Consider the following 11972-nt stretch of genomic DNA (forward strand, 5'->3'; position numbering starts at 1 on the left):
TGGTCCACCCGTCCTACGTCGAACCGCACCAATTCACGGGCGATTGCGCGTGGATAAAGCAGGCCGTAGAAGCGCAAAGCGTGTGTCTTCCGATCGCCAGGATAACCATCTATGGTCCCTTCGGAAAGCTCGAAACAGAGGCCGCTGTCTCTCCCAGCCTTCCGGCGCAGTGTCCGTATCTTTTCTCGAACAGGTCCGATCAGCTACTGCGCGAAAGGAGACTCGTTTTCGGGGAGGGGATAGTGTTCGCGCTAACGCGCTCGAAGGCTCGCGAACTCGGAGCGAAGGCGGCGTTTGAAAGCAGGAACGATTCGCGAAGAGAGGAGGTGGGGAAGCTTGCTGAGACTAGCGCCGACGTTTGTTCCGAACGCGGCTAGTCTGCCTCCTTGCAGGTTCAGATCGCAGGTGTCGAGCAGCAGCAGCAGCCCGCCGAAACAGATGATTCTCTGGCAGAGCTTTTACCGACGTCGGAAAGTTTAGAGCGGTTGCTGCACGTCGGTAGTACGGCACTAAGCGCGGAGCAAAGAAACGATCACACGCTGGAAAATTTACTGGACAATGTAACTGAAGGGGTTGCGAAAAAGAACGTAAGGTTCCAGACGAGGGAGGAGATACTTTATCGCAAGTATCGAGACCGGAGAGGGGTAGAGTATGATCAATTAGTTGTCCCGCAAGTCTATCGCCAGGATTTGTTGCGTCTCGCGCATGGCAACTCGTGGTCAGGGCACCTAGGCATACTAAAAACAAAAGACCGCCTATTGCAGGAGTACTACTGGCCAGGATGCTTTCGCGACGCCGAAAACTTTGTGCGCACTTGTGACGTGTGCCAGAGAGTGGGCAAGCCGGGAGACAAAACCAAAGCTCCCATGAAACTTGTGCCGGTTATCACGGAGCCCTTTCGCCGTCTCGTGATCGACACGGTTGGCCCACTGCCCGCGACGACCTCTGGCTACCGTCACATCTTGACAGTGCTTTGCCCTGCTACTAAGTTCCCCGAGGCCGTACCCTTGAAGGAGTTGAGCTCAGTGGAAATTGTGAACGCCCTACTGTCAGTGTTCGCGAGGGTTGGCTTCTCGGCGGAAATACAGTCACACCAGGGTACAGTTTTTACGAGCGCACTAACGACGACGTTTCTCGAGAAGTGCGGAGTAAAGCTCATTCATAGTTCCGTGTACCACCCTCAGTCGAACTCTGTCGAGAAGCTGAACTCAGTAACGAAGCGCGTTCTCAGAGCCATGTGCTACGAACGAAAGGCTGACTGGGAGCTGTGTTTGCCGGCCGCGATGTTTTCTTTGAGAACGGCTCCTCACGAGACGACCGGGTTCACGCCAGCGGAACCTGTTTACGGACGCTCGTTACGTTCCCCCCTCCGCATCCTCCGGGAATCGTGGGAAGGTAGGGGTGAAGACCCGATGGTTGTAGAATACGTACTCTCGCTGTTGGACCGCTTGCACAAGGCACAACAGCTAGCGGGCACCGCAACGAGCACAGCCCAGAAAAAGTCAAAGCCCTACTACGACAAAGGAGCCAGGGCACGTCAGTTTGATGTTGGAGACCAGGTAATGATTTTGCGGCGGTCTCAACGCCCCAAACTAGAAGTTCAATGGGAAGGCCCGGCAAAAATCCTTCAAAAAATACCCGATACAAACTACGTGGTGAGCGTTCCTGGAAAGCGCCAGCTCCAGCAAGTATACCACAGCAACCTACTAAAGCCCTACAGGCAGCGGGAAGCGTTGGTGCAGATGCTCGTTAACATACCCGAGAAGATTCCCCCCGAGATTCCGGAATTGGGGGCGGCTTACCCATGACGGCACGAATAGACTCGTTAACGACCTAGTAACGAAGGCGGAGCTGGAGCCTGACCAAAAACGTGAGTTGCAGGCACTGTTAGAAGAGTTCTCGGACCAGTTTTCGGATAATCCCGGCAGAAGTTCCGTCTTAACGCATGACATAGAGCTTACGTCTTCCCAGCCCGTGCGTTCAAAGGCATATCGAGTGTCGCCGCGACAACGCGAAATTTTGGAAACTGAAATCCAGAAAATGTTGGCTCTGGATTGATAGAGGCTTGCGAAAGCGACTATACTTCGCCCCTGATACTAGTTGAAGTTCCTGGCAAGAATTCGCGACCATGTATAAACTATAGGAAGTTAAACGTTATCACTAGAGACCAAACCTACCCGATACCGAACATAGAAGAACGTATCGAGAAAGTAAGCAGCTCTTGCTTCATTTCCAGTTTTTACTTAGTGCGGGGATACTGGCAGGTTCCGCTGACGAAGGACGCTAGCCGATACGCGGCGTTTATTTCACCCATGGGGACCTTCCGACCAAAGGTTTTGAGTTTTGGACTGAAAAACGCGTCATACTGTTTTTTAAGTCTCATGGACAAAGTGTTACGGGGGTTCGACGACTTTGCGTTGCCCTATTTAGACGACGTGGCTATCTATTCCGCCTCGTGGCCGGAGCATCTGGAACACCTGCGCTCCGTGCTTTCACGTTTGCGTGAAGCTGGCTTAACGATCAAGGCACCTAAATGCCAAATGGCACACGCGGAAGTCACTTACCTTGGTCACGTTATAGGTAGGGGTCATCGCCGACCTTCTGAAGTTAAGGTAGCGGCAATCAGAGACTTCCCGCAGCCCCGAACCAAGAAAGACATTAGGTCGTTCTTGGGAATTGCAGGTTACTATCAGAGGTACATTCCGAGGTACTCTGAGCTGGCTAGCCCTCTAACCGATGCGCTTCGGAAAAACGAACCGCTAACAGTCGCGTGGGACGAAACAAAAGAGCAGGCGTTCGCCGACCTGAAAAATGCTCTAACTATAGTTAGAGCATTCGCCAGACTACTGAACTCGCCAGACTACTCAAAGCCTTTCGTGGTCCAGTGTGATGCTAGTGACCGTGGGATGGGCGTAGTTTTGTGTCAGAAAGCTGACGACAACGAGGAGCACCCAGTATTTTACGCAAGTCGAAAGCTGACTATTCGTGAAGAAGCGTACAGCGCCTCCGAAAAGGAGTGTGCATGTCTCGTCTGGGCGGTGCAAAAACTGGCCTGTTACCTCGCCGGCTCGAAGTTTATAGTAGAGACCGACCACTGCCCTCTCACGTGGCTGCACACGATGTTCTCAAAGAAGGGTCGCCTCCTACGCTGGAGTCTGGCTCTGCAGCAGTATACGTTTGAAGTGCGGTAGAAAAAGGGGAAACTGAATGGCAATGCTGATGGCTTAAAGCGACACTGAAGTGATTTGTAAACATTGCGGGATTACTAGCGCAAAGTGTAGTCCGGAGTCCATAGGCCATGTTTCGACCACTCTGAGCGCGTTTACGCGAATTTATTTAGTAGAAAAAGCAATTCGAAAATGCTGTCCTCCTCTCGGCACCCTCGCCCATTTTTTGTGGCGTTTTCGTGTGACGTCACAAGGAGACGAGCTGGCAATTGGCTGCGCTACTGCACGGTTGGCCGACCTTCCGATCGAGTCAGTCGGCACAGCGTTTAGACCGCCGGCCGCCGACGGGTCGTCGCAATTGGCTCGCTAAATTGAAACTAAGCCACCACACGTTTGTGAATGAAAGAATGTGCCTTTCTTTACTCTGTTAGTTTGTACACTGTATCTAGCTCCAAGTCGAGTCAAGGTCGCCTCACACAAGCGCTGCACAAGGGCACATGCGACGCTTCGCTGACTTTACGCTAGTAAGAAAAACTAAGGCCACTTGAAGGCGGGAGAAGAGTCAACGAAGTCAATATTGGTACTAAGAAAATAAAATCAACTGAAACTTTTACTGTACTGCGCAAAACTAGGGAGCAGGAAGCACTTTTTTGCGCTGGGTGAACAAGCACAGCGGTCAGCAGCACGACCGCACATCTGCGAACGCTTTTCCGCCCAAGAAATGCAATTGCTAGACGTGAGATATTGTGGAAGTTTGGGGGACGCTTACTGCACGGGCGCTATACGACAAATAGTCACCTAAAGTACTTCAAATGATAAGGCTAAATAAAAGTGTAAACTGGTTATACATTATATACCTTATAAATACAACCTCGGCCGAGCTGGCCTGTGGCCGAGTGGTCTAAGGCGCTAGGTTGTCGCTTTGCAAGTCGCAAGTTCGAATTCCCGAGGGTGCATCGTTTTTTTTATAGTCTTTCTTGGGCTACTTAAACCCAGAAATTTTGGTCTGTTTGTATGCCTGTCTGTCTGTATGTCTGTCTGTGACTCGATTCAGCCACCCGGCCAAAGCAAAACAATGCCTGCGCAAGTCTTACATAGTCACAGCTAAATCTACCCGTGTATGTCCGGTGTAATGTTCATACTTGTCAACATTGTTGAAGAAGAACAAGACATTACGCAAATATGAGACAACAAATCAATACAGAAGTGATATTTGCAGTGTTCCTTTATAAAAAAATCAAACATGCTTGACTTTGCGAAATTAAATACTTCATCAACTGCAGAAAAAGAATTCACTCCGCCGTCGCCTTCTGTCGCCCGCGCCACTATAGCTTCTGGCGCCATTTTAAGAAATCAACCGGCAGCAGTAACGCAAGGTTCCACTAGATAGGTTCCACGTTCTGCTTGCAACGCACGTGGAGTAGGGAAACGCGGTTCTATAAACGTTGAAGTAGGGCGCCTCGATTAACGCGCGTCTTCGCCGTACGGCAGCGTTCGCATCGAGACATCCGGTTTGGAGCAGTGGAACGTGGGAAATTTAAAATGAGTTAAGCAAACCTTTGGCGTCTTTGCCTTGGGAGGAGCGCGACGCAAGAGGAACAGCATGAGAGGTGAGCGTGAAAGTGAAGGGAGGCATTTACTTCACAAAAGCCGATAAAGACTATCGTCTTTTCACGGCATTTGCAACGAAAGGAGCAGATACGCGGCCAAATTTTTTTTTTTTGCCAGTTGATTTTTTCGTTTTCAGCCGATGTTTTCTAAACTGAGTTCACCATTTTTGGGCCGTAACGTTCACTGTTCCACGAGCGAGTTTGCACAACGCGCGCAGACTGCCACTGACGCTCTAGCGAGTTCTCGTTAGCGTGCTGCTGCTTGCGGGCAGTGGGCACAGGCCTGAATCAGCACACCCTTGGCCTGGTGCGAACACGATTTTTACGATACAGGCATGAGTGAGGGAAGCTCCGAATATGAGGGAAAAGCGCATGGCATTTGATCGTCAGCGGTGACGCGGAGGGCGTCATCCACTGCGTAGGCCTCGGCTAGTGATTTCTACGATTCCAAGCCGTCCTGGGAGGCTTATCTCAGGCATTTTACAGCCGACAATATGGCAGAAGGGGGGTACGGCGATTACTGAGATATCGAGAAGGCCCATCCAACGATGCCGTCGGATGTCAAACATGTTGTTTTACAGAACCGAAACCGAAACTTGTTTGAATGCTAACCTCGGATATCGTCCAATCACGGTGCGATCTCCTCGCGACGTCACAGCTTTAGTTGGTGCGGCCGCCACAGACCGCGCATGGTAGTTTTTCTTCTTTCCCGCCTTATAAAATAATTAACGACTTATCAACCGGATAAACGATGAAAAGTGTGGTAATTTGAGCCAGTATACGCAGTGCAAGCAAAACCGGGAGCTTGACAAATTCACTTCAGTGTCCCTTTAAGTCTGAGTCCTTAAGGCAAGAAATGGCCTGTAGACGGCTGACTTCCTCAATTTTATTGCTTTTCCTCAAGCAGGTTTCGCCCTTTACAATTCCATTTCTTTTTGTGTGGGACATTTCCTATCACGCGAAATGTCACCTTTCAAGTTTGTGCACTTGTTTAAAGAACTGCTGGGCTAAATATAACTAGTGCAGTTAGTTATTAGCGTATTTTATCGCAACTAAAAGCCTGGTAGAGCTTCAGTGTGGATTTGTCTTCGCACTTGCCGGTGATGCGGTTGTGTTTTTCTGTGTTGTTCGGTTGCTTGCCTGGCCAAGCCAGAGACGTTCTTGGCAAGCCACCATTCGTCCAGGGACTGGCCCGGTGAAGCTCCAGCACGGTGTCGTACAGCCCAGGCCTGGAGTCGATCATCTGGCGAGCACTTCTCTCCGAAAGCATCCCTCCGGACAACGGTTGAAGACCCTTATCCATCGGGATCTCGGACCCCCGGCGGAGAAGCTGTTACGACTGAGCCCGCCGCTGGACTTCGTTTAAATACTCCTCGGCTGTGCGGCGAAGCCTCCACTACGTGCGCCTTTCAAACAAACCCCACCGTGTCGGTGACTCATGTTTTCACGTCTCGACAAGCCCGGGTCAGACGCCTGGCTTTCGGCGCGTTTCAAACTTCGACGGTTGCCGGCGAGGCACGTCTCAACGCACCCCAAGGACACGAAAGCCCCACGTTCGCCGCGGAGTCCTCCTCTCTCCCCTCTCTCGGACTCAGCGTGCGCCGCTACTACCGACTACTCACGAACTCTGGAAAGAGCGTTGTGTGTGTCTGTGACGTTCGTGGCGTGTGCACAATCTAGAGGGAACACTGTTTTGACCGTTAGCGCTTCGGGTATAAATAGACTTCGCCCAAGCGCTGTAGTTTCATTCCTGTTTGAGCAGTGAATCAATGCTGTCACTCTGCTCGAATCCTGTACTGTAACCTCACCCGTCGGGGCATTGTTCTTTGGCTTCGGCTCATCTCTCGCTATGAAGTAAACGAGTTACGTTTTGTCTACGGCTTCTGGACTTTTTCACGGCTGCAACATTGGCTGGCCGCTCGCTTCAAACCACGCTACCACACGTATGTCGGAGGCGACGGAGCTCGGCTCGGGTCGGCCTTCCCGTACGCAACAATACCAATCTGTATCCGCACGCCTGTTCTAAAGCAGGGGTCGGCAACCTTTTGGGGAGGGCCGAGTTGCGCGAAGCCGACACGGCGTCAATAAACGCTGTACCGGGCGGCATATCGGAGGGGAGGGGGGAGGGTGGCCTTGCAGATAAAGATAAAAAATGCGGCGAATTATTTGGATAAATGAAGTGTGAAGATGGGGGACACTGCCAACATGAAGCGATCTTCTTTGTTTCTTTTTAACCTCATTCGAGGTGAGAACTGCCATGCTGGACTTCAGATAGGAATTGACACGGGGAGGGGGGGGATTCTGACATCGTGCCGGGGGCCGCTTAGCACTGCCCCCCGGGCCGCAGGTTGCCGACCCCTGTTCAAAGCATGCCTCCTGTTGTGCTTACGCGTTGCGTGCGTGTTGTCGTGACGAAACGAGTCAGCCTGGCTGTTTAAGCCGATCGGAGCGGTGGCTCCCAGATTCTTTTTTTAGTTTTCGCTAGCGCATATAAGCTTTAATTTGCCACGGAGTAGAACATGTAATCTCTCGTTACTTAACGTGCACTAGACGCCTTTCATCGCACCTCCTGCGTCCCCGGAGCCCCGCAGTTCGGCGCTGCCGCTAACCCATCCTTCTTACTCGTGACGAGCGCACGAACCTGGCTTCAGTAAGCGTTGCACATGTTTTGTCGCACTGCAAGCCTGTATTGTGCACGTTGGCGCAACCAGAGCTAAGCCGTAGCGACAGTTGCCTTGCGCCGAAGGCTGCAGCTTCGACGGTATTTCCAACTCTGTTAGTCCGTGTGCGAACGAATCTCATGAAAAAAAGGGGGCCAACCAGCGGCTGCACAAAGCCGTTTCATCCACATGGTAGCTGCGTACGCAGAAATAGAAAAAATTACGCCAAACAGCTATGAAACGTGTGAACATGAGCTTAGGCGACGGGCGCCAACCAGAACAGCGCTTTAAAAAGCTTTATGTGTCATTTTTCGAATTAAGTAGTCTCTGAAGGTTAGAACACACTATCTAGTCATCCGATAAATGTCCACACATTGACACTCGAAATTCAGTGCACTATTCGCCCATAAATACACACCGGCGCTCGCCGATGTCCCCGGCCCAATGAAGGCCACGGCGAGAAATGAGTTCTTGAAGGCCACCAGTGGCGAGGGACGTCACATCATCCAGTGCCGGTCTTAGGGGTGGGAGACCAGGGCGGTCGCACAGGGCGCAGGCGAAAAGGGGGCGTCGACCTGCACTGGACTCCCTTCACCCTCCCCCTCTCCCTCCTTGTTCTCTCCACCTTGCTCTGTATTCCGTCCATCGAAAGAAGAGACTTCGGCGGTACACTTTGAAGTGAGAGAGAAAACGAGTATGTCCTAAATTCAAATAATCCAAAATTATCAAGCCTATACCCAGAAAAATGGACCCACAATGGAACTCCCAACACAAAGGTGCGAAGGTGGAATTGGCCTTCCGAGAAACCGCCTGAGGAAGTTTCGGAAGGCCGTATTAACAAAACTATCTCGTGTAACTTTTGGCTTCCGCTTTATGCTGAAACAAAATCCTGATAAAAGAACAAAACTTATGCTCAAAGGGCCCCTTGTCGCGAAGTTACCGGCCCGGAAAGTAATCTATACTTAAGGCAGAAAAAAGTGACGCACAAAATTGAATAGATCTTGTTTTGAGCAAAGAACTTTTTTTTGCTACTGTTTTTACTGTGTGCATCGACATGGAAAAAATTTAGGGCAATTGTCTGGCTACCTCGGAAAGAGAGGTTACACTTCCGAGGTGCGACATTATTTTAACGCTTTCCTTACGGCGCCTTAGGCCTTCGGACACAGAGTTCTGATGATTTCAAATGTCCCGCAAAATCTAAAAACGGCGCCTTCCAGACAACTAACGCCATCTGGCGCATTTATTGACAACTCGTTTTTTTTTCTTATATTTTGTTGACATATCGCGTGCGGATTTCTATTTTTATGATTTATTAAATGCCTCCTTAAGACCGCGTGTATGTCTATAAAACACTACCTATTTATTTACTTATTTATTTATTTATTTAGTTTCAAATACCCTCAAGGTCACTGAGGACTTTACAAAGGGGAGTGGGGAAAAATTGTACAATAAACAAGTACCTATAATAAACCTACAATAAACCTATCACGTCCTTTTGAAATTAGCTTAACTACCATACACAAATGTTTTTTTTGGGGGGGGGGGAAAGACTTTCTAGGCGCAATATAAGAGGTATTGCGTGAAAACATGAAGGCCCTATGGCCATATATTAAATACCTTATAAAGCCCCATGTATCGCTACAAAGCGCTATGCTCTGAGCCCCTTTAGAGTACGCTTCGCTACTGTACACAAGTTCATTGCTGAGAAGTCATTTTTCAGGAACGTCACTGACGGTTTTGTACAAGAATATAAAAGCCCTAAGGCTATATATCATATACCCCCCATAAGACCATGTATCCCTGTAGAGCGCTGTACACAGATTTTCATTAAAGTCAGCTTCTCTACAATGCGGAAATTCATCGCTAGAAAAACATGTATTCACGTAAATATAATAAATTAGATATGAATTTGAAGCATCTTCTGTTCTGCGAAAGAGTGGCACATAAGACGTTGCAGACCGACAGACGTGAATCGTCGTTGAGTCCACATAGAAATGCTCAAGCATTTAGAAACTAGTCGACTCCCCGATTTTACAGCGACTTTGTATATGACTTACTCCTCAGTTTATCTCCGTGTCCTCTTCCGGCGGCATAATACGCTTTGAGGCAGGGCCAAATTTCTTGCGAACGCTACGTACCTGTAAATCAAAATTATGTCTTGAAAAATTGTTGCCTTGAAAAAATGCTGTTCAACTTGCAATTGGCCGGTAAGAAGACTCGAGCATTACGCCGAGTTTTATTTACCTCTCATTATTAGTTAGTTTACCCCGTGGAGTTTTAAACAATTGGAAATTCCCAGGTGATGCGAGCACATGGGCGTCTAAGGATTACAGGACGTCTAGAGATTACAGAGATTACAAGGATTACAGGGATTACAGGGTTGTATACAGGTATAATGGACAACTACCGGTGGCGTTTTTATGATAATAACCCGAAGCCGCCGCTCTAAATACCATTGCTGCCGCATCACAAACAAGGCGTGGGACGTACAGACCTATGTTTGTACGCTAGGTCAACAGTGTAGTCATTCCAAGTTTCGTTAAGGCAACTATTTCAGAAGGGTGCTAAATCACAAATGAGAAACAATAGTGTTTTGTGTCTTGCACTCGTTGGCACTGCGCCTCGGTCAACACGCTCGAAAATAAAGTACTGCCAAACTACAGTTAAAGTTCTTTTGCCATTCATTCTGTAGTATCATTTTAATGGTATTTTTAGAAGCTTTGCTGTCCAATTATATATATATATATATCGAACCGAAAACTGGAACTGAACCGATATTTTTGCCGGAACTGAACCCGAACCCCAACCATTATTTTTTGAGCACGTTGAACCGGAACCGGAACCGGAACTGAACTGAAAAAAGAAATGATGGTTCGATCTTCCGTTGTTGATATTGCGTAGTCAGTGCAATTCAGGCCTTTTTTTCTTTCACGTACCATCAACTTCGTACCCGCTCGCGCACTTTCCCCTCCAGACATTTGAACACTATCACGCTCTATGTAATAACAGGGACGAAATGTCATTCTCGGAAGCTTGCAGGGGATATAAAACGACTTTGCCCTTCCCTAGCTAGCTGCGCCTTTATTGGAGCTAGGGTGCCTTGATGCTCGCGCGCTCGGCTGAGGGTGAGGACAGCCGCGTCGTAGCACACGTTCGCAAGCTTTTCTATTTTGCGAAGCTTAGCCAGCACTTAGTGCTGCTGTTGCCTAAATGCTTATCAAAGGAACGAAGTATGCCTTGTAAGCTAATGGACTGTGCCTGTGTTAGGCGTCAGTGGTTGACGAAGACTTCTATATATTAAAAACGAATAATCTTCCTTAGGCGGGAAATAACAGACGTTCGGTAAGACTAAACCTTTACCTATTTACTTTGTAAAAACGTTGTTCCAAACACGCTCCCCATCGTTTAAAGCACTTATATACATGCTGCCAGCAGCCGTACATGTACATCAACGTAAACATTTCAGTATTGTGGAGCTAGCTAGTGTTTACAAACAATGTTTACAAACTATTTATAATTTTCTAAAACTGGAATAATTGCATTGCACGCAAAAGCGCCCCCTCCCGCCACCCCCCAAGGAATAAGGTGCCGACCGGCAGTACTGTGTAAATATGCTGGTAAGATGAAATGTGAACTACTTTATTAGTATTCTTGCGGAAATGATTCAAATATTTAAATTTTTTGTGGTATATAAGCACCTGTTTTTCCCTTACTATTACCTGATATTGATACCCATCCCCCGCCTCAGCATTTACAGAAGATACTTTACGGGCACACCTGAACACATCACATCCATACTGTCGCTCTACTTTTACGAAACAAAACCCGGGAATTCCAGTGAACATATGATTTATTCGTGTACACAAATGCTGCGCCTACAGAGGCAATTTCACTAATAAAAGCTTACATGGAGAACTTGCTGAGGACTGTCGCTGACTCGCTGTTATCTTCATGACTGCATTCGGTTTCAGCCTTTCCCAACCATCCCGCAGTTTCATTCATAGTAGTTTGGTTCAAAGTAAGCCTGCAAAAAAAATTTCCATTGGATTTCAGCAGACTGGCAAAATAACGATGAATGTACGTCCTTGTCATTTAACCAAAACCTCATTTATGCGTTCTGGATGATCCCCGGCAAGGACTAGCAGTCTGTGTGAGACAGAGAGAAATATTTATTCATTGGAGAGGTTATCTCCACGGAAAAATTTTAATCATCTGATTTCACGTGCGTTTTCCCGTGAGCCGTTTCAATGAGCGCGACAATGGACCTTGCCTGCTGTTAGGGTAAAGCTTTAAACCTTTGAACTCAAAATTTATGCGAATAAAAACAATCAGCTGAAGAAAAAACAGGTTTGTGGAGCGAGATTTATAAAGGGCGTTCCTTGCCTGCTGTTAGGGTAATATGTTAAACCTTTGCACTGAAAATGTTGGCGAATAAAAAACAATCAGCTGACGAAAGATGAGGTCGCTGGGGCGATACTTTATAGCAGGCGTTACAAATTTATTTCTATGAAAAGTTTGTAGCAAAGTCGTGATTT

The 11972-nt window shown here is 48.2% G+C and overlaps 1 long non-coding RNA gene across 1 annotated transcript; it reads right to left on the reverse strand.

Moving 5' to 3' along the window:
• Positions 1–7844: 7844 nt before the first annotated feature.
• Positions 7845–11709, reverse strand: LOC144172017 (uncharacterized). Its single transcript, XR_013322969.1, has 3 exons — positions 11345–11709; positions 9495–9575; positions 7845–8108 (listed from the first exon to the last, which is right to left on the reverse strand). It is a non-coding gene; the product is annotated as an uncharacterized LOC144172017 (long non-coding RNA).
• Positions 11710–11972: the final 263 nt, after the last annotated feature.

The sequence above is a fragment of the Haemaphysalis longicornis genome, unplaced genomic scaffold, assembly GCF_048455015.1.
Source record: "Haemaphysalis longicornis isolate Haplotype H1 unplaced genomic scaffold, Haemaphysalis longicornis Haplotype H1 scaffold_1, whole genome shotgun sequence".
Lineage (NCBI taxonomy): Eukaryota > Metazoa > Arthropoda > Arachnida > Ixodida > Ixodidae > Haemaphysalis > Haemaphysalis longicornis.